This window comes from Oryctolagus cuniculus, chromosome 13 (genome assembly GCF_051225735.1).
Source record: "Oryctolagus cuniculus isolate XC-2025 breed Fujian yellow rabbit chromosome 13, ASM5122573v1, whole genome shotgun sequence".
Classification (NCBI taxonomy): Eukaryota; Metazoa; Chordata; class Mammalia; order Lagomorpha; family Leporidae; genus Oryctolagus; species Oryctolagus cuniculus.
This window is the reverse complement of record NC_142879.1, coordinates 52,943,523-52,969,489: the sequence shown is the minus strand read 5'-3', so window position 1 is coordinate 52,969,489 and position 25,967 is coordinate 52,943,523. Positions and strand designations below refer to the sequence as shown.

Here is a 25,967-nt window from a genome sequence, read left to right as displayed (position 1 = left end):
TCTCTATGTGTATGGGTTTCAAATTTTTTTACACCAAAATAAACCTATCTTTTAATCCCATTTTCCAAACTTCTTGAGGTACTCTCATACTAATTGGCCAAAATCAGGTTTAGTTTCCATCCAATATTTGAAAGAGCTTTTGTAAAAGAAGGCTATACAAATGATTTCTCGGGTGTTAATACTTTCTAGTTGTGTTTTTTTGGTTTTGTTTTTTTTTTTTTTTTTTTTTTTTTTTTTTTGACAGGCAGAGTGGACAGTGAGAGAGAGAGAGAGACAGAGAGAAAGGTCTTCCTTTGCCGTTGGTTCACCCTCCAATGGCCACCGCGGCCAGTGCGCTGTGGCCAGCGCACCGCGCTGAACCAATGGTAGGAGCCAGGTACTTATCCTGGTCTCCCATGGGGTGCAGGGCCCACGCACTTGGGCCATCCTCCACTGCACTCCCTGGCCACAGCAGAGAGTCGGCCTGGAAGAGGGGCAACCAGGACAGAATCCGGCGCCCCGACCGGGACTAGAACTCGGTGTGCCGGCGCCGCAAGGCGGAGGATTAGCCTAGTGAGCCACGGCGCCAGCCTCTCGGGTGTTAATAAAGGATACAAGATTCCATTTAGACAGAAAGAATAAGTTCAAGAGCCTTACTGTATAACATGATGACTATACTCATTAACATAATAGTTTGCTATATTCTGGAAAATCACCAAGAGATTAGATTTTAAGTGCTTCTGATTTTAAGTGACAAGTATGTGAGGTTAATACATGCTAATTAGCTCAATTTTGCCACTCTCCAATGTGTCCATATTTTAAAACAACATGCTATACACAACATTTATCAGTTAAAGAGCATTTCAATTTTTGAAACATAGCTAATACCAAAACAAATCTAGCATCAACAATGTCCATTTTTCTACCAACAGCTATATCCCCTTGAGACCAGCATCCTGGTTGCTTATTCCTTTTGGATCCTGTAATGAACAGGGCCTACTTCACTAGTTCATTTCAGCATGAGTCCCACCACTCAGTGAGCAGTCTAGCCCCATGGGGTGAGGCCTTGGACAGCCCCAGTGGCTGGGTACCCAGGTGCCAGCTGGGCACTTGGGTCAGTTCCCATTGCTCCAGCCTCACTTGCCTCCTCAGCCCTCTCACCCTGCATGAGCTTGCTGTACAAGTCTTTCAGCAGGCAGAAAACCTACTGGCCAGTGGGAGTCTTCTGGTTCCCTAACAATAATTTCTCAAATGAATTAACAAATTGGTGTTCAGCCTTTCAGTGTCAGTCTTTGAACTTAGTGGATGTGAGTCTGTCTTTAAGAGACAAGTGGGAAAATTAAATTTCCAAGTTTGTGGGCTGTAGGCCAGACCCACCGAAGTTGCCAAGGTGTGGGGGGCCACCGTGTGGGGTCTCTGGGAAACATTAGGCAATCTCTCCTCTGGTGACAATGCCTCAGCAAGGACAGATGCCTGGGGGTTGTTTACATTTTTCTGCTTGCTATGATCCCTGTTTACCCTTGCATGCTTTCCCATCCACACTGCAGATTCCCCAAAGGCAGCAATTATTCCTTATAGAGCTTGTAAATCACACAATGCTGAATGCAAAATGGGTTTAACTTCTCACTGATGGGCCATTACTTCTCATCGAGACCATATTTTGTCTTTCTAGTTGTCTTAACTCAAGAAATAAAATGTTCCCATGGCCTAGCAAACACAGTTAAGAACAAACAGGAGCTGTGTTACTGAACTGACCAGCACTGATGGAGCATTGCTGGTGTGTATGGAGCAAGGCTGGGCTCTGTAAACTGGCAGGAAATAGAAAAGGTGAAGGAGTAGGATATTGACGATCAGCTGATTTGTAGGGGTTGGGCTTATAAGGCAGTGCACACTGCACAGTCCCATAGAATTCAGGCAGAATTATCACACAGGCGAGGGTAACACCTGAAGAAAGACCTCACGCTTTATTTTCTTTTTCTCTGAGTTTGGAGAAAACTATATGTATATTTGCAGTCTAAAGAGTTAAATAGCTCAGCCAGCGCCATGGCTCATTTGGCTAATCCTCCTCCGCCTGCAGCACCAGCACCCCAGGTTCTAGTCCCGGTTGGGGCGCTGGGTACCAGTCCCAGTTGCTCCTCTTCCAGTCCAGCTCTCTGTTGTGGCCCGGGAGGGTAGCGGAGGATGGCCCAAATGCTTGGGTCCCTGCACCCACATGGGAGACCGGGAGGAAGTACCCTGCTCCTGACTTCGGATCGGCGCAGCACTGGCCATAGCGGCCATTAGGGGAGTGAACCAATGGAAGGAAGACCTTTCTCTCTGTCTCTCTCTCTGTCTATAACTCTCTCTCTCTCTTTCTTTCTCTCTCTCTCTCTCACTGTCTAACTCTGCCTGGCAAAAAATTTTTAAAAAAATAGTTAAATAGCTCATATTATTGACAACAAATTAAATAACAGGGCTATTTCAGACGTGGTTGATGCTCTCAACAGTCAGTTTTTTTGTGTCAGGAAGTAGAGATGTCATTGTTTTTGTCAGTTGCAGGGTATTCCATTCTGTGTGTGTGTATGTGTGTTTTTGTGTGTTGTGGGGGGTGGTCCTTCATTGCAAAACACAATACTAACTCCTGTTCAGCAGTTCTGCTTGCCTTTCCTTTAACGCTTACCATGCTGTCCCCATGTAGGGATATGACGTAGTTAGAGACCCACACAGACAGGTTTCTGTGGCTTTGGCTCAAGGTTATGACCAAGTGTGGCTCTGGCAGCAATAGCCCTGACTTTTCAGCAGCCTGTGTGGTCATCTGGTGTGCACTACAGTGGCTACTTCAGGTGGCCACAGGACAAGAAGTGTAGACTCGCATGTGTACAGGCCCTTCCAGCTGAGGCAGGCAACCTCCACACTCAGTGACTGACAGGCTTACAGTTTGGGGCCCTTCTTCTTCTTTTTCATATTTATTTATTATTATTTTTCAAAGTCAGAGACATGCAGAGAGAGAGAGAGAGAGAGAGAGAGAGAGAGTGAATGAAATCTTCTATCCACTAGTTCACACCCCAAATGCCCACAACAACCTGGACCAGGCCTGGACCAGGCCAGTCCCAAGCCAGGAATCAGAAACTCCATCTGGGTTCTCATGTGGGTGACAGGGACTCAACTACTTAAGCCATCACCTGCCACCTCCCAGGATATGCATTAGCAGGAAGCTGGACTGTGAAGTAGAACAGGAATCAAGCCCAGGTTCTCTGATAAGGGATACAGGTGTCCCAAGCAGCACCTTAAAACAGCTGTACTATAACACTCACCCCTTTATTTTCCCTCTTATCCTCCCATTTTTCTTTCTTCCATTTCCACATGATTTGGGTTTTATTTTCTATTTTGGCGTTGTTGCCAGCAGGCTTTGTCAGTTCTTACTTGAGTTCTGAGGACCATGGGCCAACTGTGGAGGGTTTTGCTTCTGCCTCTGTTGCCTTTCTGGTGGAGAGAGGCTAATCCAGCCTCTGTTATTACTAATTTTGAAATATTCCTACAGCTGATGTCTGGGTGATCAAAACACAAAGGTAGACAAAAGATTTTATTTTAATCTGTCTTCAATAAACACATTATTAATATCCTTCTTTCAGACCTTCAAACTGGCATAGCTTAACAAAGATGAGCAATTTTCGGATGTGACTTACATTTCCTTTTCATTGCAATCCTCACAAGCAAATTTGAAGAGATCAGATGAAATGTTCAGCAGATTTTTCTAGCTACTTTATGCTGAAACATGTAATATTTTCAGCTTGGGTTACAGCTCTAGTGAAATAATTACCTCCAACTGGCAAGGTTAATGGACACCTTGGGAGCTGTTCATTTAATTCTAAGATTTCAGCTGCTAATACTGAGGATAGAAGGAAATTATGATAAAAAGGATATGGTTTGTAAATTAAAGTACAGACTATTTTTTTAGCATGATTAAATGTGCTCTGCCCCTACCCCCATCTCCAAATCATTAAACTCATCTTGTACTTGAGAGACAAGTGATGTTCAAAGAAGCTATATGTTGCATGTTGTTATCCTTGATGTTGAAAGAAAAGAAAGGTTCTAGAGACTGCTGCTCTGGAGTTGGCCATAGCAGATACTGACCTGTCTGTGAAGGCCTGATTAGAGCCTAGGAGAAGCATGTGCGTCTCAGACACCACCAGACTCTGACTTAACAGACCCTGCCTTACAGACTGGAGGTGGCCATCTTATTTCAATCCTTCCTGTCTGATAGCAGGATGAAAGAACAGTTTGCTCCCTAGTTTTCTAGTTTTAAATTTTTATTTCTTGGGGCCAATGTCATGGCATCACCGGTTAAGCTGCCACCTGTGACTCTGGCATACCTATGAGTGCCAATTCAAGTCTGTTTCCAATCCAGCTGCCTGCTAATGCATGGGAAAGCAGCAAAAGATGGCCCAAGTACTTGGGCCTCTACCACTCACATAGGAAACCTGGATGATGAAGCTCCTGGCTCCTAGATTCTGCCTGGCCCCCAGCCCTGACCATTACAGCCACTTGGGGAGTGAACCAGTGGATAGAAGATTGATCTCTCCCCACCCCTATCTATGTAACTCTGCCTTTCAAATAAATAAATATTTAAATAAGCAACATTTTATTTCTTTATTCCATTTAAAAAATTTATTGGAAAGGCAGAAAGACAAATAGCTAGAGATCTTCCATCTGTTGGTTCATTCCACAAATGCCCACAATAGGTAGGACTTAGCTAGGCCTAATTCAGGAGCCCAAAACTCAATCTTGCACCTTGCGGCGCCGGCACACCGGGTTCTAGTCCCGGTTGGGGCGCCGGATTCTGTCCCGGTTGCCCCTCTTCCAGGCCAGCTCTCTGCTATGGCCAGGGAGTGCAGTGGAGGATGGCCCAGGTGCTTGGGCCCTGCACCCCATGGGAGACCAGGAAAAGCACCTGGATCCTGGCTCCTGCCATCGGATCAGCGCGGTGCGCCGGCTGCAGCGGCGGCCATTGGAGGGTGAACCAATGGCAAAGGAAGACCTTTCTCTCTCTGTCTCTCTCTCTCACTGTCTACTCTGCCTGTCAAAAATTAAAAAAAAAAAAAAAAAAAAACCTCAATCTTGGTCTCCCATGTAGGTAGCAAGGACCCAAGTACTTGAGCCATTGACTTTCTGCCTCTCAGGATCCACATTAGTAGAAAGCTAGAATCAAAAATGGAGCAGGGACTTGAACCCAGGGACTCCAATATGGGATACAGGCAGCCTAAGCAACATCTTAACCACATGCACCAAACACCTATCCAAGAAGAGTGATTTTGATAATCTCTCACAGATTTAGTATTTGCTCTTTCTTAGCTTACAGAACTCTCCAGAGGATACCTCTCATGGCCTTGCCAAAGCCAAAGGCATGGCAGATGCCAGACCTGGGGCCAGAATGTATGACATTGGGTCCTGATTGGCCACTTACTGTCCGTGAAGTTTCAGGGAAAACACCTGAAATTCTGAGTCTCAAATTATTCATTCTTAAAATGACAAAAGTAAATGTTGTTTTAAAGGATCAAGTGAGGTAATAGAAATGCAATTAGACAATTTCAAGTCATCTTATAAATGTCAGACTTGTATAATCACTGCTAATGAAATCTCCTTTGGCAACAATTCAAAGGCTACCTTTAATTTTTGCCTTTAATCCAAGATCTTCCTGGCGTGGAAGGCCAATTTTACTGAGAACAGAAAATTAAGTTAACTGAATTAGTCATGTAACGCAAAGTCTAACACCACCCAGGCAGCACCAATCACACTCATTTCTTCTGGCTATTTTAGCCTTAAAATAGCTTAGTAATGTCAATCAGGGTTAGAGTAAGGAGCGTTAACACTAAAAATGTTTGTGTAGCTGCATTTGGAAAATTTATTTAAAGTTTTCATTCACAAACAGAGTACCGGACAACCACGTGTGGCATGGAGGAAGAAAAGACTCTCATGTCAAGAGGCAGAGGCTCAGGAATTTGATGAACCAGCTATGCTTTACCTCTCTTTAGTTCTTTCTCCTGGGGAGTTTTATCTTCCTCTTGCCCATTTGATTTCTTGGTAGGAAGACATTGTTTTGGCTGAATGGGTTGTGGGTTGGTTACAGTTTTACAATTCTCAAATCTGGAGCTGAGGGTGATCTATTGTCTGACAAAGAGAAGGCTTATTACTAGCCACAGGAGCAAAGCACAGGGAAAAGCAAACACACTCTTGAAACTGCGTCTTCTGAAAAATCACAGCTAGGTCTCTGCATCGCATGACCCCTGAAAGCTCTAGATACTCCTTGAAGAAAATCTGGGCTTTAGTAAGAAACAAGGGGGTGTCCTGGGAACATTAGGAGACCATAAAACCTCTGTTCCACCTGACCTTCTCTCACAGCCCTGAACACATCCAAGACCCCAAGATTCCAGAGGGGAGATAGGCAAAGAGCCAGTATCTCCGAACTTGGATGTGAGGGCTAACCATCTCAGACATCATCCTCCACCGTGTTTACAATTGAAGATGACGGCAATAAACAGGAACCTCTTATTCACGTGGATGTGGATTAACTTCCCAGGTTCTGCATGATGCCATTGAGAAGGGTAAAAGGGTAATTGATCTTAAAGACTACATCTATTCCAGCTCTGAAATCTTAGTGGAGACTTCAAACATTAGGATGGCGCCACAATATCCAAAACTACAAAATGTTAAAAAATTCTTAACCTGCTATTAACGTACAAAAGAAATTACCAGAATTAAAAATGCATTCATTGACCCTTTCACTGGATTTTTTTGCCCTTTATAGAGAGATGCTTAAAAAGCACTCAGGAAAGGCAGATGGTTATGATGTGGTGTGTCAGGTGCTTTGACAAAGGTACAAATATGGTGCCATTGGTCATCAAGGGAGAGAGGAGGTGGGTGTGGGGAACTATGAGAGATTTCCTGGAGGAAGGCGTCTTGCTCATGTACTAAAACAGACCTCAAAACGCCCATCTGTGACAAGACAAGGAGCTTGCATCAGAACACACATCCAGGGAGTCATGGTAAGGAAGACAATGAACTGAATTCGATGGTGTGCTTGTTGTTTAGTTAACTTCTGTTCTGACACTGTGCCTCATCTTGTCGTAAACCAGGGAGAAATGGTCCCCTGGAAACTTGTCTGTGGACCATACTTTGAGCCCTCTACTTTATAAAGGATTACAAAGAGTTATTAGGGAATGACTGAGAGGCAAGAGAGTACCTCCACCTTAGAAGGGCTGCTCAGTAGTTCAGTAGAACCCAGAGGGGAAGCTGCTAGGGAGTTCAGCAGGGGAGAAGCCTATTTTAAGTTAGGAAAGCGACTGTAGAAAAAAATCCAATCCTGCCTCCAACCCCAGCTCATACCAGCCAGCATCCGCTCCCCACAAAGCAGGCAACAGAAGTCTGAGAAAAAGGAAGGTTTTTTTTTTTTTTCCTTTAGCCTCTGAGACCAAAAGGCCCATTTTATCTAGACATCTGTTTAAAAGAAACACAGGAAACCTTGAATTTAAGGAGAGAAACAAGCTAAGATGGGTCCAACAGTGACATCTACAGGTTTTGGTTTGAAAAACAGGTCCTGGATGTGTGTTTAGCCTGCTGGCTCAGATGCCAACATCTCACCTAGGAGTGCTTGGGTTTGATTCCTGGTTCCAGCTTCCTGCTAACTCAGACCCCAGGAGGCAATGCTGATGGCGCAGGCTATCTTCATGTGGATTCCATTTCTTGCTCCCTGCTCTAGACTAAGCCAGTCCTAATTGTTGAGGGCAATTAAGGGGAATGAACAAGCAGGTGAGATCTCTAAGTCTCTCTGGCTGTCAAATGAATAAAATATAAAGGGAAAAAAATTCCATTCCTATGGGCTGTGTGTTGCATGATCACATTGGTAGGAAAGGTATAGCTACTTTGCAAAGAGCAGAGAGAGAAGACCTTAGATCATTAGAAGTGGTTAGAGTTGCCTTTGTCCACAGTTCTTATCTGTGACCAGACATCAAGTAACTCCTGAGTGAACGTAAGAGTAGTGGGGAATCCCTGTGGGGACGGCCACACACCTCCTTCTCTGTTGCTGGGAATGCCACCTTGACGAATCTTTTTTTTTTCCAGTTAAACACAGCCTGTCTGATAATTATCCTTTAAAATCCAAACACCCCTGGAAAAAGGTTAAGCTAAATTTGATTAAGCTTTAAATCACCAAACAACTAAGTTCAATCAATTTATTAGCTGTTTTCTGCTGGGAACAGAGAGATTGGACCCACAAGAGTTCACAGGCTCACTGAGACCAAGATAGAAAGTTAGAAAATAAAAGCACACACAACACAAATTTCATGGACGCCACCTGGTCCCCACAGCCAACCTTAGCATTTCTCCTTGGGTCACACCCCTGAGAAACACTGTTTCCTTCTGCTCTGGGAACAACCTGCACTTTCGTGGGATTCATGGAACAGTTCTTCTCCCAACCTGGGAATTATAGCTCAGGGAGCCATTTTCCAAGAATACTCAGCATTAAGTGGGTTTCCCAGGAAACCTTTCTCAGGTCCAAAATTCTAAGAAATAGGACACCAGGGGCCAGCGCTGTGGCATATCGGGTAAAGCTGCCACCCACAGTGCCAGCATCCCATATGGCCACCAGTTCGAGTTCTGACTGCTCCACTTCCTATCCAGCTCTCTGCTGTGGCCTGGGAAAGCAGTAGAAGATGGCTCAGGTCTTTGGGCCCCTGCACCCACATGGGAGACCTGGAAAAAGCTCCTGACTCCTGGCTTTGGACCGGCACAGCTCCGGCCGTTGCGGCCAATTGAGGAGTGAACCACCGGTTAGAAGACTTCTCTCTCTCTCTCTGCCTCTCCTTCTCTCTCTGTATAACTTTGACTTTCCAATAAATAAATAAATCTTAAAAAAAAATAAAGAGAGAGAGAGAGAGAACACCAAATCACTTCCCTTTTTTCCTCCCTTCTCTGGATGCCTACTCAGAAGGCAAGTGCAGCAGGGCTTTGTGAAGTTCTTGGGGCCTCTTGGCATCTGTCTGCCTCCCAGATTGGGTAGTTCCTACATAGGCTTGGCACATGATAGAATACAGACGTTTAAAGAAGGTGTTGACTGTAGTGAAATGGGCTGCCCTTAAAATGCAGCCCTGCTTCCCATCTTGGAGGGCGCATGGGGCAAGTGTGGAATTCCACAAGGTAATGGCACCTTCTCACCCCTTACAGGAAGAAGTACTCCTGGATAACCAGATGTCACACACTGAGTTCTCGGAGAGAATTAGAACACGAGTAAGGTCAGTAGAGGACAGGATAGAACAAAGGTTGTGCTTCGTCCTGTCAGTAAAAGAGATAAATGGGAGAGTTTGTGGAGGGAAGAGAAGAGGAAAGTGCAAGTGTCCTTGAACCACCTGCTGTGGGTTCAATGCCAGGCTGAGTTTCCAGGGGAAGCCAGTTTCTAAATCCCCTTGCTTGCCAGAAAATCACAAACAAATTAGTTCCTGCTGAATGGAACCTGGCTTTGCTGAGAAAACATGTTCCTAGAAATTTCTATGCCCATGGAATATTTTGGAACTAAGTTTACAATAATTTATCCTCAGTAAATGCCATACACTGTGCTGAATGCCTCATTCATGTACAAATTATTATGATTATTATTTTAAAAGATTTATTTATTTATTTGAAAGGCAGAGTTACAGAGAGGCAGAGGCAGAGAGAAAGAGAAGTCTTCCATATATTGGTTCACTACCCAGATGGCCAAACAGCCAAAGTTGTACTGATCTGAAGTCAGGAGACAGGAGCTTCTCCCTGGTCTCCCATGAGGGCACAGGGGCCCAAGAAGTTGGGCCATCCTCTACTGCTTTCCCAGGCTATAGCAGAGAGCTGGATCAGAAGTGGAGCAGCTGGGACTCCAACAGGTGCCCATACAGAATGTGGGCACTGTAGGCACTGGCTTTTCCCGCTATACCACAGTGCCGTCCCCCATGATTATCATTAACATACCGATTTTACAAATTAGAAAACCGAATCTTTGAAAAATTTAAAGGTTGCCGAAGATAAACTAGGAAGTAATACAACTGGAATTTAGATTCCAGTCTAAATTTTTTAAAGATATTTTTAAAAGATTTATGTGTTTAAAAGACAGCTATAGAGAAAGGGGGAGGGGGAGAGATCTTCCATCTACTGGTTCACTTCCCAAACGGCTACAAATGGCTGGGATTAGGATGGGCCAAAGCCAGGAGCCTGGCACTCTACCCAGGTCTCCCATGTGGGTAGCAAGGGACCCAAGTACTTGGGCCATCTGTTACTTTCCCAGGCACATTAGCAGGGAGCTGGATCAGAAGCGGAGCAGGGCTGGTGCCATGGCTCACTTGGTTAATCCTCTGCCTGCAGTGCCAGCATCCCATATGGGTGCTGGGTTCTAGTCCCAGCTGCTCCTCTTCCAGTCCAGCTCTCTGCTGTGGCCCGGGAGGGCAGTGGAGGTTGGGCCCCTGAACCCGCATGGGAGACCAGGAAGAAGACCTGGCTCCTAGCTTTGGATCAGCACAGCGCTGGCCATAGCGGCCATTTGGGGAGTGAACCAACGGAAGGAAGACCTTTCTGTCTTTCTCTCTCACTGTCTATAACTCTACCTGTCAAAAAAAAAAAAAAGTGGATCAGCTAATACTCAAACAAGTGCACATATTGGATTCTGGCTTAACATGCTGAACCAAACAGCAGCCCCTGGACTCCAGCCTTTATGACTCCATAAGCCACATTATTGAATTACTTTGCTCTGAGTCCAACAGGCTAATTTCAGAAATGTGTTCTCTGCCTTTGGAGTTAACTCTCCAGGGCTGTGAGTTCTAAGCATGGGAGCATCATTTCCCCACTTGCTCCTAAATGAGATTTTTGGCTCTTAAACACTTTATACACCTGTCTCCTGTGTTAAGCACAGGTTCTGGGGTCCCACGGGTAGCCAGTTTCTCCTGGGCATGGGGCTTAAGCATCTCTTGTTGTTAAACACTAGCTTTGAGTTCATGTTAATATCTTAAAAGTGTGAGGAATTCATGAAGTTCAAGGTATGTTGATCACAGAGCTATATTCTTCTCCCACCTCCTCCCCAAAAACATTTTTAAAATGTAGAAGTAATAGCTTTTCTTTTAGTTTTTAGAAATCATCATCTATATAGATAAGTGAAAGGCTTAATACTTTCCTTCTTCTTGACATAAATTGTTATTGGAGCCACCTAGTATATAATGCAAAGAGCTCCAAGTTAGGGACACAATACCTGAAGTTTGTTCTTATTTGGCAACCAAATACATTTGAACACATGGCCAGCTGCTTAATGCTCAAGAAAATCCCTTTTCTTTCTTTCTTTTAAAAGTTTTATTTATTATTATTATTTTTGAAAATTTTTTTATCTTAAGGCTGTCTGATTTTAATTTTATTTATTTATTTATTTATTTTTGACAGCCAGAGTGGACAGTGAGAGAGAGAGAGACAGAGAGAAAGGTCTTCTTGTGCCGTTGGTTCACCCTCCAATGGCCGCCGCAGCTGGCACTCTGCGCTGATCCGATGGCAGGAGCCAGGTGCTTCTCCTGGTCTCCCATGCAGGTGCAGGGCCCAAGCACTTGGGCCATCCTCCACTGCACTCCCGGGCCATAGCAGAGAGCTGGCCTGGAAGAGGGGCAACCGGGACAGAATCCGGCACCCCGACCGGGACTAGAACCTGGTGTGCCAGTGCAGCAAGGCAGAGGATTAGCCTAGTGAGCCGCGGCGCCGGCCTATTTATTATTTTGATAGAGCGAGAGAGAGAGAGAGAGAGAGAGAGAGAAACAGAGAAAGATCTTCCATCTGTCGGTTCACTCCCCAAAAATGCTCACAACCTCTGAAGCTGGGCCAGTCTGAAGCCAGGATCTAGGAATTCAATCTTTAGCCTCTCTCACTTAGGTGGCAGGAACTCAGGTTCTGGGGCTGTCATCTGTTGCCTCCAAGAATGCATATTAGAAAGAAGCCAGAATTGGTTGCAGTGCCAGAATTTGAACTCAGGCACTCCAGTATGGGATAAAGACATTCCAAGTGGCACCTTAACCACTATACCACTTATCCTCCCTGTTCAATTAGAGGGAGGATTTGGTGATCTTTCAGAGTCTTCTCAACTCTACCATTTCATTATCTCAAACATTAAATATCAACAATCATTTTAAAGACTGATGAGTATTTCCTTGTATTAGGAGATAATGTCCTATCTGCTTGATTATAGCAACAGTTCCTGCAAGAGTGCTATATGTTTAAAGAAGTTTTATTTTTAATTATTTTTTTTCTACTTGGACACTTCATTTTGCATTTCAAAGCTGATAAAAGAAAAGCGTAGTGAGAAGCTAATGTGTTCTAGGCACTGTGTTAGGCACATATCAGATGTATCTTCATCTCAAAGGTAAAAAGTGGAAGAGATTGCCTCTAATATTCATTTACTTCAGAAATGTTTCCTGGGGTCTTCTGACATACACCAACATATTGGCATTGTTTTATGGGCTAGATTCACAACAGTAAATGAAAGACAAAGTTACGATATCCTGTAATTACCAATTTATTCTGCAATTAGAGTGCCTACCACATGCAAAGCATCATAATAGTTGTTAGGGGTACCAGAGTGAATAAATCTCTGACCCATTGAGTCTACAGCTTCGTAGACTAAAACAATGAATGCACAGCATTTACGGCATAAAAGTGCTCTGGAAGTACCAAAGGGATGTATAGCAGAGGGAAACATAGCTTCACCTTCTCTGGTCAAGGCGTGAATTAATTAAGCTGGTTCGTGAATGTTACAAATTTTAAGTAATCTCTTTGCTTATTTACTCACATACTAGACTTCTATCATGGACTTGGCTACTAGCAACACAAATTTAGGTAAGTCATATCTATAGCAACTCCACCTATATATCTTCATGTTTTTTCATCTTCTAATGCAAATAATTCTTTTGTTGTTGTCAATACCATTCAACACTCTTTGTGAGAGAGCATTGGTAAACTCAATTGTTTAAACCCCATTCTTTGAGATATGGGATTCCAAAACAGCCTTGGGTTGTCACTAATACAGCATCTTATGAGGTGAAGAAGACAGCATCATCTTTCTTGATTTAAACCTATTGGAAAGTGACCCCTTTTACATTGTCTTACATCTTTACAAGATTCTGGAACCATACACAGTAAAGCCAGATGGTGGATATGCCTGGAAGCTTTCCAAGCTTTCTTTGGTCTAGATTTAAGCAATTAATAATAAAAAATAAAGTCTCATTCAGTTTTGAGATTTAGTATTAGAGCATTTTGGAAAGTAATAACATTCTCAGTATCCAAAATTCTTTAATTTGCAAGTGAAAACATGTAAAAAGGTTTGGTGTAGAAGATTCAAATAGATTCCAAAAATATAGCACTAAATTACATTTATTTTATTAGTTTTGATGGAAAATTATAAATTTTAATTCATATTAAAATGCCTAGTTATGAGAATTTTGCATTTAGGAGGACAAGAGTTTGTTCAGTCATCCCAGTTAGTTGAGGTTGTGTGCTGTTTTACATTCATTAAGCAAATATTTAGTAAGTCTCTACTAAGAAACAGGTAATCAAGCCCTAGCTATAATGATTGATGCGATTTGAGAACAGAGTAAAGGCATTTCAGAAAAGTGAACCATTAAGCTGAATCTTGAGGGATGTGTAGGAGTTTGCCAGGAGGACAAAATATACATTGACAATGGATGAGGAAGGAAATGGAGATGGGTTGGAGGAAAGTAGGATAGGAAGTCCAGGTGGCAATGAGAGCCTGCACAATCCTAGCCACAACATGACACTGCGGTCAGTATGACCTGATCAAGTTTGACTCCCCAGCTCATGCAGAGATTTAATCCCCAAAGTCATAAATTGATAAACTGACAATGGCACAGACTTGATCCAATTATGGTATATGAAGGGTTGGGTTGGATTAGACTGCTAGAGTAGAGTCCCATGACTGAATCATGACGGACTTCTCAGGAGAGACGACATGGACAGAAATGAGGAGCATGTCCCCGTCTCTCTTTTTCCTAGTTTACCATGTGCTCCCTCCTATGCACGCATTCTACCATCCACCACCCTCTTTGGATGCCAGACCTGGAGCTACTTGATCTTGGACTGAGAACCTCCAAAAGTACAAGCCAAAACAATTCTTATTCCTTTATATTTATTTTCTCTCAGTTTTTTGTTACAGTGATGAAAAGCTGACTAACACACAGATAAACTGAGCCACAAATCAGAGTATAAAGGATTGGAAAGCAGGATAAGTGACAGCTCAAAATACCAGCCACTGGAGCTCCACAAAGGAGCCCCACACAGGCTAAGGGAATGTTTGTCAAACTAACTGATGGGAGCCACTGATGAATTTTAAATCAAAGTGATACAAGGTCAAATCACATTTTAGGTAGGTTCATTGTATTACCAGTAACACTGTTATTACTATTTCATCATTATATATGAGGGTACCTCAAAAGGTTCATGTGAAAAGATGTAAGGAAAGATAAGCTTAGAGGTGGGCATTTGGTGCAGTGGTTAAGATGTCACCTGGGATGCTTGCATCCCATGTTGGACTGCCTGGGTTTGAGTGTCAGCTCCACTTCCAATTCCGATTTCCTGCTAATAATGTACACACTGGGAAGAAACAGGTGATGGCCCAAGTACTTGGGTCTCTGCCACTCACATAGGAGACTCCAGTTGAGATCTGGACTCTTGATTTTGTCCTGGGCCAGTTTTTAACTGTTGCAGGTATTTGGGGGAGTGAACCTGCAGATTGAAGATTTTTCTCTCCCTCTTCTCTCTCTCTCTCTCTCTACCTTTCAAATAAATAAAAATAACTAAATAAAATTTTAAAATAGTAATACATTTGAAAAAAAGTAAAGCCATTTTGGGACACAAAAACACGTAACTTTTCATAATGTACTTTTTCTATGACCTTTCTGAAGGCCCCTTGTGCAAACCAATTCTCTAGGACCTGCTCTATCTTCAAGTTGATTAGCTTCCCCTAGGCAATAAACTTCTCTGACTCCTACCACCTGTAAGTTACAATGGTCTTGTGCTTTCCAGTCTAGTGGTTAATGCCTTAAGCTAACGCAAGACAAAAAAGTGAATATCACTATTCAAAATAACTCTGAGGCTTATTGTGTTTGTAAGGCCACTCACTTGATTTTTTTCTATTTATGAATTGTGGTTTCTGGGTGTGAATTAAAAAACTGTGAAAGCATGTCTTCCGGATTCAAAGGTGATTATACATTTAATAATGAGGGACTCTACCCTAAACCACCTCTCAGACTTGACTGTATCATATGGTTCTGGAAAGCAGAGTCAATTCTTTAAGTGTATAACTTGAGCCGGAAGAACTCCTTGCAGATGGAACTATTATTCCAGACTGACAAGAGAAATTGTTTAATTTTATCTCTTAGATTTAGTATCCAGATATTAAAACATAGGCTAGGCCATGTCCAATGACTACATTTGCTTAGTGTTTTCCAAATAAGTAGATCTTGGCAACTAATAAATGCTTCACCTATCAGAGGAAAAGACAATGACAGATTTTAAGCTATTGAATGAAAGGTTTCACAGATCCTCTAGAGAGATTTATTCTTGGTGCTGGTGAGTCAGGGCCATTCTCATTCCTCAAACAGCCAGCACAGGCCCAGAAGATAAAATGTGCTTGTTGAGTGAGCACAGATCATCAGACAACAGACTGGTATCATTTAGATTCCGACAGTCCTTTGCTTATGGTGAAAGAAGCATCCTACAATTAGACAACTAAAGAAAGCAAATACTGGGACTTGAAACAGTGAAATATGATCATACCTTAATTTTCAGCAAAAATGTGGGTTTTGGTACAATATGGAATGTGAGAAAATCCCTACCTCAAAATATTACTAGACAATGAAATTCTGTATGGACAAGGCACACACTGAAGATCTGCATTGTTTAGCAGCAAACTAACAACAGCACAAACTCTCCCTGGTCTTTCCCTTCCTCAGCACCCTCTTGGTCAATGGCACTACCCTTGCAATTTCCTCTGAGGGGAGACCTCTTCACTTGGCTCTTTCTTTTTCATCTTCTATTACAGGAACATCATTTTATGACTGCAGTATTGTGGATCTTATGCAATTCAAAGTTTCTCCTTAAAGAACACTTTGGCTTTTTAAAACGAAAATTAAGAGCAAGACAAGCTTTCTAATATTTTATTTTGACAAATATTTTTGAGAAACATTCCCCAAAAGAAGGCAATTTGAGGCCAGTACTCTATTGGCTCTTTGTATTCAACTCCTAGGTTGACAGAGGTAGTACCTTTACTATCACAGTGATAAAAATCAAATTTCTGTTACTCTGTCTTTCAAATAAATAAGTTTTAAAAATATGCTCCATATTTTCTTCTCCTTCTATCAGAGTGCTTTAATTGGAATAAGCCTTGGTTCTGAAAATATTTTGTGAATATTATCCCTTCACTTGAGCTAAATGGAAAATCCATACAGTATGACAAATCCAAACTTGGCCATTTCTTTGGGTGCACTCTCTTCCCTTAGGTGTCATCTTTGCATACAATTATTTTTCCCAGCACCACACAGTTTCTTCAAAGACAACAAAGACACAACAGGACGCACTAACATTATGGGTATTAGTCTGATAAAAGCCCAGAGCTTGTTCTTCCATAAATGACAGCAGCTAATGAGGCTCTGGCAAGAGATTTTTGGTGGTGATGTTTTTAGGAAATGCTCAGAAACTGCCTTCTACATTAACTTACTAGCACAAAGAAAATCAAAAGAAGGCTTTCATATGTCAGAACAAAGGTCATGGTAATTTTCAGCTGATTAGATTTTTAAATTTAAAGAAAAATAATCCCTTTTGTCTATGACCTTCACCTACATGATTAAGACAATTTCAAAAAGCCTTCCACTAAGAAAGGAATCTAACTTCATTTGTGCATTATTAATCATCATTAGAGAACTTTTCTATTATTATTCTTTTATTCAGGCAATTGTTTTGAACTACTTGAGTTCATATACTTGAACAACAAAGAGAATTGATAGAAAGTTGGGCAATTTTTTGGCTCAGAAGTAAGGGACAGGAAAGATAAGAAAAAATACTATTTGTGTAATCTGAGAAAATAAAAAAAAGAGAGAAAGTTAAGTCAGATCCTGCCTGTTGGCAAACAGTTCTCTTCCCAGTCTTCTCTGTTCCCCTCTGCTCAGCATGGGCACTGAGTGCCTGGGAACTGCATTCCACAGACTTCTGGAACAGTGAAGATTGGAATATGGTATTGCCAATGAGACAGACTCACACAAGACTTAGGAATCAGAAGAGAGGTAGAATCCTTTCCTGTATGCCCATCAGAGGCCCTCCTCCCCACATCCACTCCAGCAAAGAATTCATTTAAACAAATGAATTAAATGCTTATTGGTTCTAATCACGGGCTCGTCATTGATCTTCACTTTATCAGCCCACATCACTCAGTCTTTCCCACTTTGATTCTTGCTAGTTCCCAGAAAGTTCTGCTGCCAGGATTAGACTTTCCTCTTAGGATGTGTGTCATGGCTCCATACATCTGTGTTTCTTTGGAATATGCTAGTTAGATATGGCAGCTGTCTGAGTAGTCCACACAGAAGAGCTAGGAAAACTTCTTTGTTTATTTCTATGCACAGGGTTGCAGGATTTCAGAATTGAAAAGAATCTTAGCATATGTCTTAAGGCACATACTTACACTGGATGTGAGAAAATTGAACCTCAGGGTGGCAAATTGACTCTTTGAGAACTGTTTCCAGGTTGCTAAAATTATGTATGATAACATACACAGGACTTGTAAAAGCTCTCACCTTATTCCAAAAATAGAATGTTCCTGAATAGAAGACTTAACCAAAGACTGAAAGAGTTGTTTTTCCCAACACCAAGCCCACTCTTCCCAGCACCAAGCCCACTCTTCCCAACATCATTTAGCCTCCTAATACATCTTACCTCTGGGTTGACGCAGCTTTGGGAGGGAGGTTTTCCATACTATTGGGATATTTGCAGCTGTCATCTCAGGACTGAAAGACAGAATGTCAGCTGGCTACCGAGGCTTTACATGCCCAAGTCAGACTTTGCTGGGTCTTCCTCCAAATGAATCTTCAAGAATCCATTGGTTGACAGTACTCCTGCAGAGTTTCAGCCATGTTGATATCACATTCCTAAAAATGCAGACAACCTAAACACCTAACAATGGTAATGATATAAAAACAGATTTTATTACATTAGTATGATGGAAAAGACTTGTTGACATGAAAACAGTTGTTGCAAAATAATATTTACTGGCATGGAAAAATACCCATCCATCAAATGTTAAAAATAAAACAGTGGGGGCCGATGTTGTGGCTTAGTGGGTAAAGCCATCGAATGCAGAGCCTGTATCCCATATGGGTGCCAGTTCGAGTCCTGGCTGCTCCACTTCTTATCCAGCTCTTTGCTATGGCCTGGGAAAACAGTAGTTGTCCCAAGTGCTTGGGCCCCTGTACCTGCAGGGGAGACTCAGAGGAGGCTCCTGGCTCCTGGCTTCGGACTGGATCAGCTCTGCTCCAGCCATTGCGGCCATCTGGGGAGTGAACCAGCAGATAAAAGACCTTTCTTTCAGAGCTGGCACTGTGGCATAGTGGGTAAAACTGCCACCTGCAGTGCCGGCATCCCATATGGGCACTGGTTCAAGTCTCAGCTGCTTCACTTCCAATCCAGCTCTCTGCTATGGCCTGGGAAAGCAGTACAAGATGGCCCAAGTCCTTGGGACCCTGCACCCAAGTGGGAGACCTGGAAAAAGCTCATAGCTTTTGGCTTTGTATCAGCACAGCTCTGGCCATTGCAGCCGATTGGGTAGTGAACCAATGGATGGAAGACTCTCTCTCTCTGTTTCTCCTTCTCTCTCTGAGTAACTCTGACTTTCAAATAAATAATAAATCTTTTTTAAAAAAAAAAAAAAAAGACCTTTCTTTCTCTCCATCTCTGCCTCTGTAACTCTATTTTTTAAATAAATAAATCTTTCTAAAAAAATAAAAGAATGATCAAAGAATATGTCACATGATGCCCAATTTAGGTTTAAGTAAATATACACAATGTTTGAAAAAGTCAAGGGAGTATGAATCAAACTGCTAACAGTGAATTTGAGCATTGTGAATACAGGTGTCTTTGCTGCACTTTCCTGAACTTTTCAACTTTCATACAATGAAACTTTTGTAATTTTTAAAAGGACATTTTATTAGCAGTTTCAGCATGAAAGGCCCCAAAGGAGGACTGAAAAGGGGCACAAAGCTTTGCAATCAAGAGCCATTGATTTCCCCTGGGCTACAGTTTCTTTGGCACTAGGAGAGGCCAGATTTGTAAGGGATCCAAAAGCCAGCAATTAAGTGGGGCTGTGGCTGCAGAACACTAATACATGTGATTTTTTTTTTCTTATTAGCTTTCACATTTTCACTTAAAAGAAGCCCTTTATAGATTCTCCTTGGCATGTCTGAATTTCTAGCATCACTCCTGTCACACTTTGGGGCCATTAAGTAAAATAAGGGTTGCTTGATGACAAGTACTTCAATATGATGTCAGTCTGGTAACTGAGACAGCTACTAGGTGACTAGTGGGGTTGTAGTGTCTTCAGAATGGTGATGGCAAACAAATAGAAGCTTCACATTCCAGGTGGACCAGAGCAGAACAGCATGAGATTCCATCATGCTACTCAGAAAGCACGGACTTGCGTACAGATGAATTTATCTGGAATTTTCCATTTAATATTTGTGGGCCATTGTTTACTGTGGGTAACTGACACTGAGGAAAATGAAACCACGGATAAGAGGAGACTACTGAATAAGCTTGTACGCAACTACCCAATGAAATTTATTACAAAGACTTGGCTTGTGAGACAATGGAGGCTGTCAAGTCTCAGGATCTATAGGGTGAGCTGGCGGAGCTGATGGTGTAGCTCCAGTCTCGAGACCTCCTGGCATGAGTCCCAGGTGGAGGTGTGGTTTCAGTCTGTGTCCAAAGGAAGGCAAGGAACAAAACAGTCCTCCAGCTTGAAGCCCGCCAGGCAAGAAGAGCTCCCTCTTCCTCAGCATTTTTGTTCTGTTCAGATCCTGGGCATTAGGGAGGGCCACCTGCTTTGCTAAGTCTACTGACTGCAGTGCTAATATCACCCAGAAGCCCTTCACAGACATATGCAAAAGAATGTTCAGTCCAATATCTGGGCACCCCTTGGCACAGCCATGTTGATAACAAAATTAGTTATCACAGACCTGATAAAGAAACTGAATACTGTAAGAAAAATCTCATTGATAGCATCAAATCCTGGAGAAAGAACAAAATCACAAGAGTAAGAATTGTAGGGGTTGTGTTTATAAAAAAGGAGAGTCACTCAGAGAGAGATGCATGGTGCAGAGGGAAGAAGCTATCGCACACTGAAGAAAAATAAAGATGTTTTCACATTTCAAAATAAGAAATGTTAGTATTTTTAGAAATGGAAACCCATTCAACTCAATTCATTTAAATGAAAAATAAATGTATTTTTGACCACTCATTTGTAATTAGCTACCAAAATTAACTGTCAAATTTCTAAATTTTATATGGTATCGGAAAATCTTAAAGAAAAATAAACAGGGTCCTCGGCGAGCGGCTGGTTGCGCGTATCCGCCGCTGGCTCCGTCTATCCGGCTTCCCTAGGGGAGGTGAGTCCGGCCGCGGCCGCACCGGCTGCAGAGGAGAAAGTGGCCGCAGGGTCGGAAGCCGGGTCAGGGGAGAGGGGGAGAGACGGAGCAGCCTTGAGCCCTGAGGTGGCCGTCACCAGGGGACCCACCCGCTCTCCCCCACAACCCTCCTCAGCTGAAGCAGCCGGCGGCGGGGGCAGGAGTCAGCTCGCTTCCCTCCGTCTCCCGCCCGCCTTCCCGGGGCTCCTGTTCTCTGGCCCCGGGACCCTCGCCTCCCCCCAGGGCGGTTCCCTCTGTCGAGGCGTCCAGAGTGCTGCTCACTATTCTTTCGTCCCGCCCTGCACCGCCTTACCTTCCTTTTTACCCCGTTCTCTCTCTCCTCTCCGTCCTGCCTGTCTTCCCGCCTCACTGGGCCCCTGCAGCCTCCTCCCTCGGCTCTTTCTGCCGAGCAAACTTTGCTGCCCCCGCCCCCACCGGGGCCAGGCGGCCAGGAGTTGGGGGAGATGTAGAGTTGGGGAGTTCGAAGTGGGGGGAAGCTGCCTTCCCTGAATATTTCCCCCATCTGTCTAACTTAGGGTGGTTGGAATTTTTACCAGTTGTGTTTTTGAGGAGGTGGTAGGTGTTTGGAAAAGGATGTGGGAATGGAAGGCGTAGATGAGCCAACCTTAGGAGATTCCAAGGGTGCTCTGTTACCTGATCCTTTTCGTGTGTGGAGTTCTAGAGGTTTGGAGGCTTGGCCTTTATTCCCACGTTCAAAGTTGGAACCTCTCCCAATTTAAGAGTGGAGTTTTAGTACCCACTGGTGGCAGGAATTCTGGGGGGAAGGGGTGCTTTTCACCTTTTTCTTTTTTTTTCTTTCCTTTGTTTAGCTTTTATTGGGGAGCAACCCACACCCTTCCACTCACACTCACCCCAAAAGCGAAACACTAAGATCTTCTAACTTGTCTGGATTGACTGATGAAGACATAAAGCCAGTTCCACTCTATGTTTTCTGAGGTGAAGTGAGTGGTTTTTCTTCATTTTTAAATGGCCAAATGACAGCTTGACCCAGTTTGCTTTCCAATCAAAGGGCATTTTTTTAATGTCTCTTTGTGGCACAAGAGCCAATGCAAAAATGATGGCAGCTTACAATGGTGGTACATCTGCAGCAGCAGGTCACCAGCACCACCATCACCACCACCTTCCACACCTTCACCACCACCACCACCCTCAACCCCACCTTCATCAGGGGTCGGCTGCTGCTGTCCACCCTGCATGGCAGCAAAGGCCACAGCTAAAGCCATGTTAAACCCTGGGCAGCAACAGCCGTATTTCCCATCACTGGCACCGGGACAGCCTCCTGGACCAGCCGCAGCAGCCCCAGCTCAGGCACAGGCTGCTGCAGCCTGCCACTGTGAAGGCACACCTTCATCAGCACTCACATCACCCACAACAGCAGCTGGACATTGAGCCGGATAGACCGACTGGATGTGGAGCCTTTGGCGTTGTTTGGTCAGTAACAGATCCAAGAGATGGAAAGAGAGTAGCACTCAAAAAGATGCCCAACGTCTTCCAGAATCTGGTCTCTTGCAAAAGAGTCTTCCGGGAATTGAGGATGTTGTGTATTTTTTTAAAGATGTTATTAATTTATTTGAGAGGTAGAGTTACAGACAGTGAAAGGGAGAGAGACAGATAGAAAGGACTTCTGTCCGCTGGTTCACTCCCCAGATGGCCACAACAGCTGGATCTGAAGCCAGGAGCCAGGAGCCAGGAGCTTCTTCCAGATCTCCCACATGGGTACAGGGGCCCAAGGACTTGGGTCATCTTCTACTGCTTTCCCAGACAGTAGCAGAGAGCTGGATGGGAAAAGGAGCAGCCAGGACTGGCGTCCATATGGGATGCTGGCGCCGCAGGTGGAGGATTAACCTACTGCGCCACAGCGCTGGCCCCTATGTTGTGTTTTTTTAAACATGATAATGTACTCTCTGCCCTTGACATACTCCAACTTCCACACATTGACTATTTTGAAGAAATATATGTTGTCACAGAATTGATGCAGAGTGACCTACATAAAATTATTGTGTCTCCTCAACCACTGAGCTCAGATCATGTCAAAGTTTTTCTTTATCAGATTTTGAGAGGTTTGAAATATCTCCATTCAGCTGGCATTTTGCGTCGAGACATTAAGCCAGGGAATCTGCTTGTGAACAGCAACTGTATTCTAAAGAATTGTGATTTTGGATTGGCCAGAGTTGAAGAATTAGATGAATCCCGTCATATGACTCGGGAAGTTGTTACTCAGTATTATCAGGCTCCAGAAATCCTGATGGGCAGCCATCATTACGGCAATGATATTGACATCTGGTCTGTCGGATGTATCTTTGCAGAACTACTAGGACGAAGAATATTGTTTCAGGCACAGAGACCCATTCAGCAGTAGGATTTGATCACAGATCTATCGGGTACACCATCACTGGAAGCAATGAGGACGGCTTGTGAAGGCGCTAAGGCACACATACTCATCTTTCAAAATAAAACACCCAAGCTAGCAAATGTGAAAATGGATTTACTGAATTTCAAAAGCTGAGAAATATTGGGATATAGCTAACTATGGACATGGCTGGATTTAAAGCTCAAATAATGCAACTGGGACTCTGCTATGTCCATACCTTGGCTCTGGCTCCCGTGTTTGGCTTCCACCTGAATTCTTACATAATAGTAGCAGATGACAGTTGTTCCAATCCCTATACCAAGTCAAATTTCAAGTCAAACAGGGTAAAAAGAAGTGTCTGTTGATTGAGCCCCAAATTAGGTCACATGGCCATCCCCAAAACTAACATGGCAGCAGATATCAGCCTGGATAGAATCATATAGGGAGAAGTACAGGAAAGGGTACAGTTACACAAGGTAGGTAAATGAAAGACAGGAAATAAAAACAACAGGTTGGGGTGGAAATTTGGTACAGCAGTTAAGATGCTAACTGGGAAGCTGTATCTCACATTGGAGTGCCTCTGGGTTCAAGTCCTGTTAATGCACTTCTGGGAACCAGCAGGTGATGGCTTAAGTAGTTGGGTTCCTGCCACCTATATAGGAGACCTGGATTGCATTCCAGACTACAGCCTTGACTGTTAGGGGCATTTGTGAAGTGAGCCAGTGGATGGAAAATTCTCTCTCTCTCTCTTTCTCTTTCTCCCTCTCTCTCAAATAAATTATTAGAAAAGATAGTGGCTGGCACCGTGGCTCAATAGGCTAATCCTCCACCTGCGGCGCTGGCACACGGGGTTCTAGTCCCGGTCGGGGCGCCAGATTCTGTCCTGGTTGCCCCTCTTCCAATCCAGCTCTCTGCTGTGGCCCGGGAAGGCAGTGGAGGATGGCCCAAGTGCTTGGGCCCTGCACCAGCATGGGAGATCAGGAGAAGCACCTGGCTCCTGGCTTCAGATCAGCGCGGTGCGCCTGCCGCAGCACGTGGGTTGCAGCGCCCATTGTGGGGGTGAACCAACGGAAAAGGAAGACCTTTCTCTCTCTGCCCACTCTGCCTGTCAAAAAAAAAAAAAAAAAAAGATAGTAACAGATATCTACTTTATGATACCTACTTTATCTGTGAAACCACCTAGTTCAGGTTGGAGGAGTTCACTGGAGCTAACTCATACTTTCATTTCTTGTTATCCTTGCATAGTGGGAGTTGAGAAATATTTTTTATGGTTAAAACAATTTGATTTGTACAGGATGATGGGTTAAGGCTAATTCTCACCAAATCTTCAATGAGAAATTTGCTATAAGCTTCTTCCCTTTTCCTCTCACTGCCACCCTCCTGACTCAATTCAGGGACCCTGTTTCGTTGCATTTCACAAATAACACACAGGCATAACCTTTCTTCTTTTATTCTGATCTTCTGTTGTACTCATTTACATACAGAATTTCTCCTGCTCATTTCCTGGTGATGATCATCCTTTTCTTCTTCTACCAAAGTCTTCTCCAGTTTTGAGCGCATAATCAGGGGAAAATAACTATCTACTTAGGTTAAATCCCTTTCTCCTCACCAGCCAGAATAAATATGAGGTATTTTAGAAAATTTCAACTAAAAATCTTACTGATCCTTGCAATTCAGTTATCAGTATAAATGTTATTCTTGGCTGAAAGCCTATCACAGAGCAATGATCCTGATTCCACTTTCCTGCCCTATCAAACAGTGCCACGTAAACCACAATAACAATGGGATAAAATGAGGTCTATTTGCTAAGTTAAAATATCTGAAGGATTTGAGTATTTCAAGTTAATCAGGAGAGATTTTCAACTATTCTGAAAATCCTAAAATTTTCAGGAGTGGATTAGTTTGAGCATAATTAATATATAATTGACAATGATGTATTTTAAAATTAATTACTTTTAGAAGATTCTTTTTTTTTTTTTTTTTTTTGACAGGCAGAGTGGACAGTGAGAGAGAGAGACAGAGAGAAAGGTCTTCCTTTGCCATTGGTTCACCCTCCAATGGCCGGCGCGGCCGGCGCACCGCGCTGATCCAATGGCAGGAGCCAGGAGCCAGGTGCTTTTCCTGGTCTCCCATGGGGTGCAGGGCCCAAGCACTTGGGCCATCCTCCACTGCACTCCCTGGCCACAGCAGAGAGCTGGCCTGGAAGAGGGGCAACTGGGACAGAATCCGGTGCCCCGACCGGGACTAGAACCCCGTGTGCCGGCGCCGCTAGGCGGAGGATTAGCCTAGTGAGCCGCGGCGCCGGCCACTTTTAGAAGATTCTTAAGAATTCTTATAGCCCTTGAAACTAACTTGAGAATGTGTCAGATTTTGAAAAGTAAAGGGGGAGGGGAGATTTAGTGTGGGGTAAGCATTCCTGCAGCCAAACTGTTTTTATTCTTTTTTGCCCCATTCATGGATTATCAGTTTTGAGTTATCAAATTTATTAAAGGTACTCATGGTCATTGACACAGTGTATAGTGATACCGAAGGATTAAGGACAATTCTGTCTAAGATTGAAAGAAACACCTCTACATAAATGAGTTTCCCAGAAGAAAAAATAAGACCTAAGCTTAAGCATCTACTTTCAGAAAAATGAGAATCTTGTCTAATTTATGAAAACAATAATTGAATCCATTGCAGGAACCACATTAAATGTACACTGTGTGATTGAGTGCATGTGTAAGGAGGAGTGTATTTGTGTATATGTTTGTGTGTGTTTGCCTGTGTTTGTGTGAGTATATTTGTATGTGAAGCGTTTGCTGCCAGCAGACTAGTGTTGAAACTGCAGTCTGCTCCCTGAAGTCAAGTTCATTCTCACCAGGCCAAAATGTCTGTGAGGGGTCTATAGAAATGTTCTCATTGGAATTACC

General features: G+C 43.4%; 1 long non-coding RNA gene and 1 pseudogene across 1 annotated transcript in view; one reads left to right on the top strand and one right to left on the bottom strand.

Moving 5' to 3' along the window:
- The window catches only part of LOC127483487 (uncharacterized), a 30,409-nt gene extending 9,330 nt beyond the window's left edge, over positions 1-21,079 (bottom strand). Inside the window, exons 1-2 of the long non-coding RNA XR_007909792.3 lie at positions 20,998-21,079; positions 17,944-18,180 (exon numbers count right to left, since the gene is read on the bottom strand). This is a non-coding gene — a long non-coding RNA (uncharacterized LOC127483487). The remainder of the gene's footprint in view (positions 1-17,943; positions 18,181-20,997) is intronic.
- A 647-nt stretch (positions 21,080-21,726) lies between these two features.
- Positions 21,727-23,211, top strand: LOC100355066 (serine/threonine-protein kinase NLK pseudogene; annotated as a pseudogene).
- Positions 23,212-25,967: the final 2,756 nt, after the last annotated feature.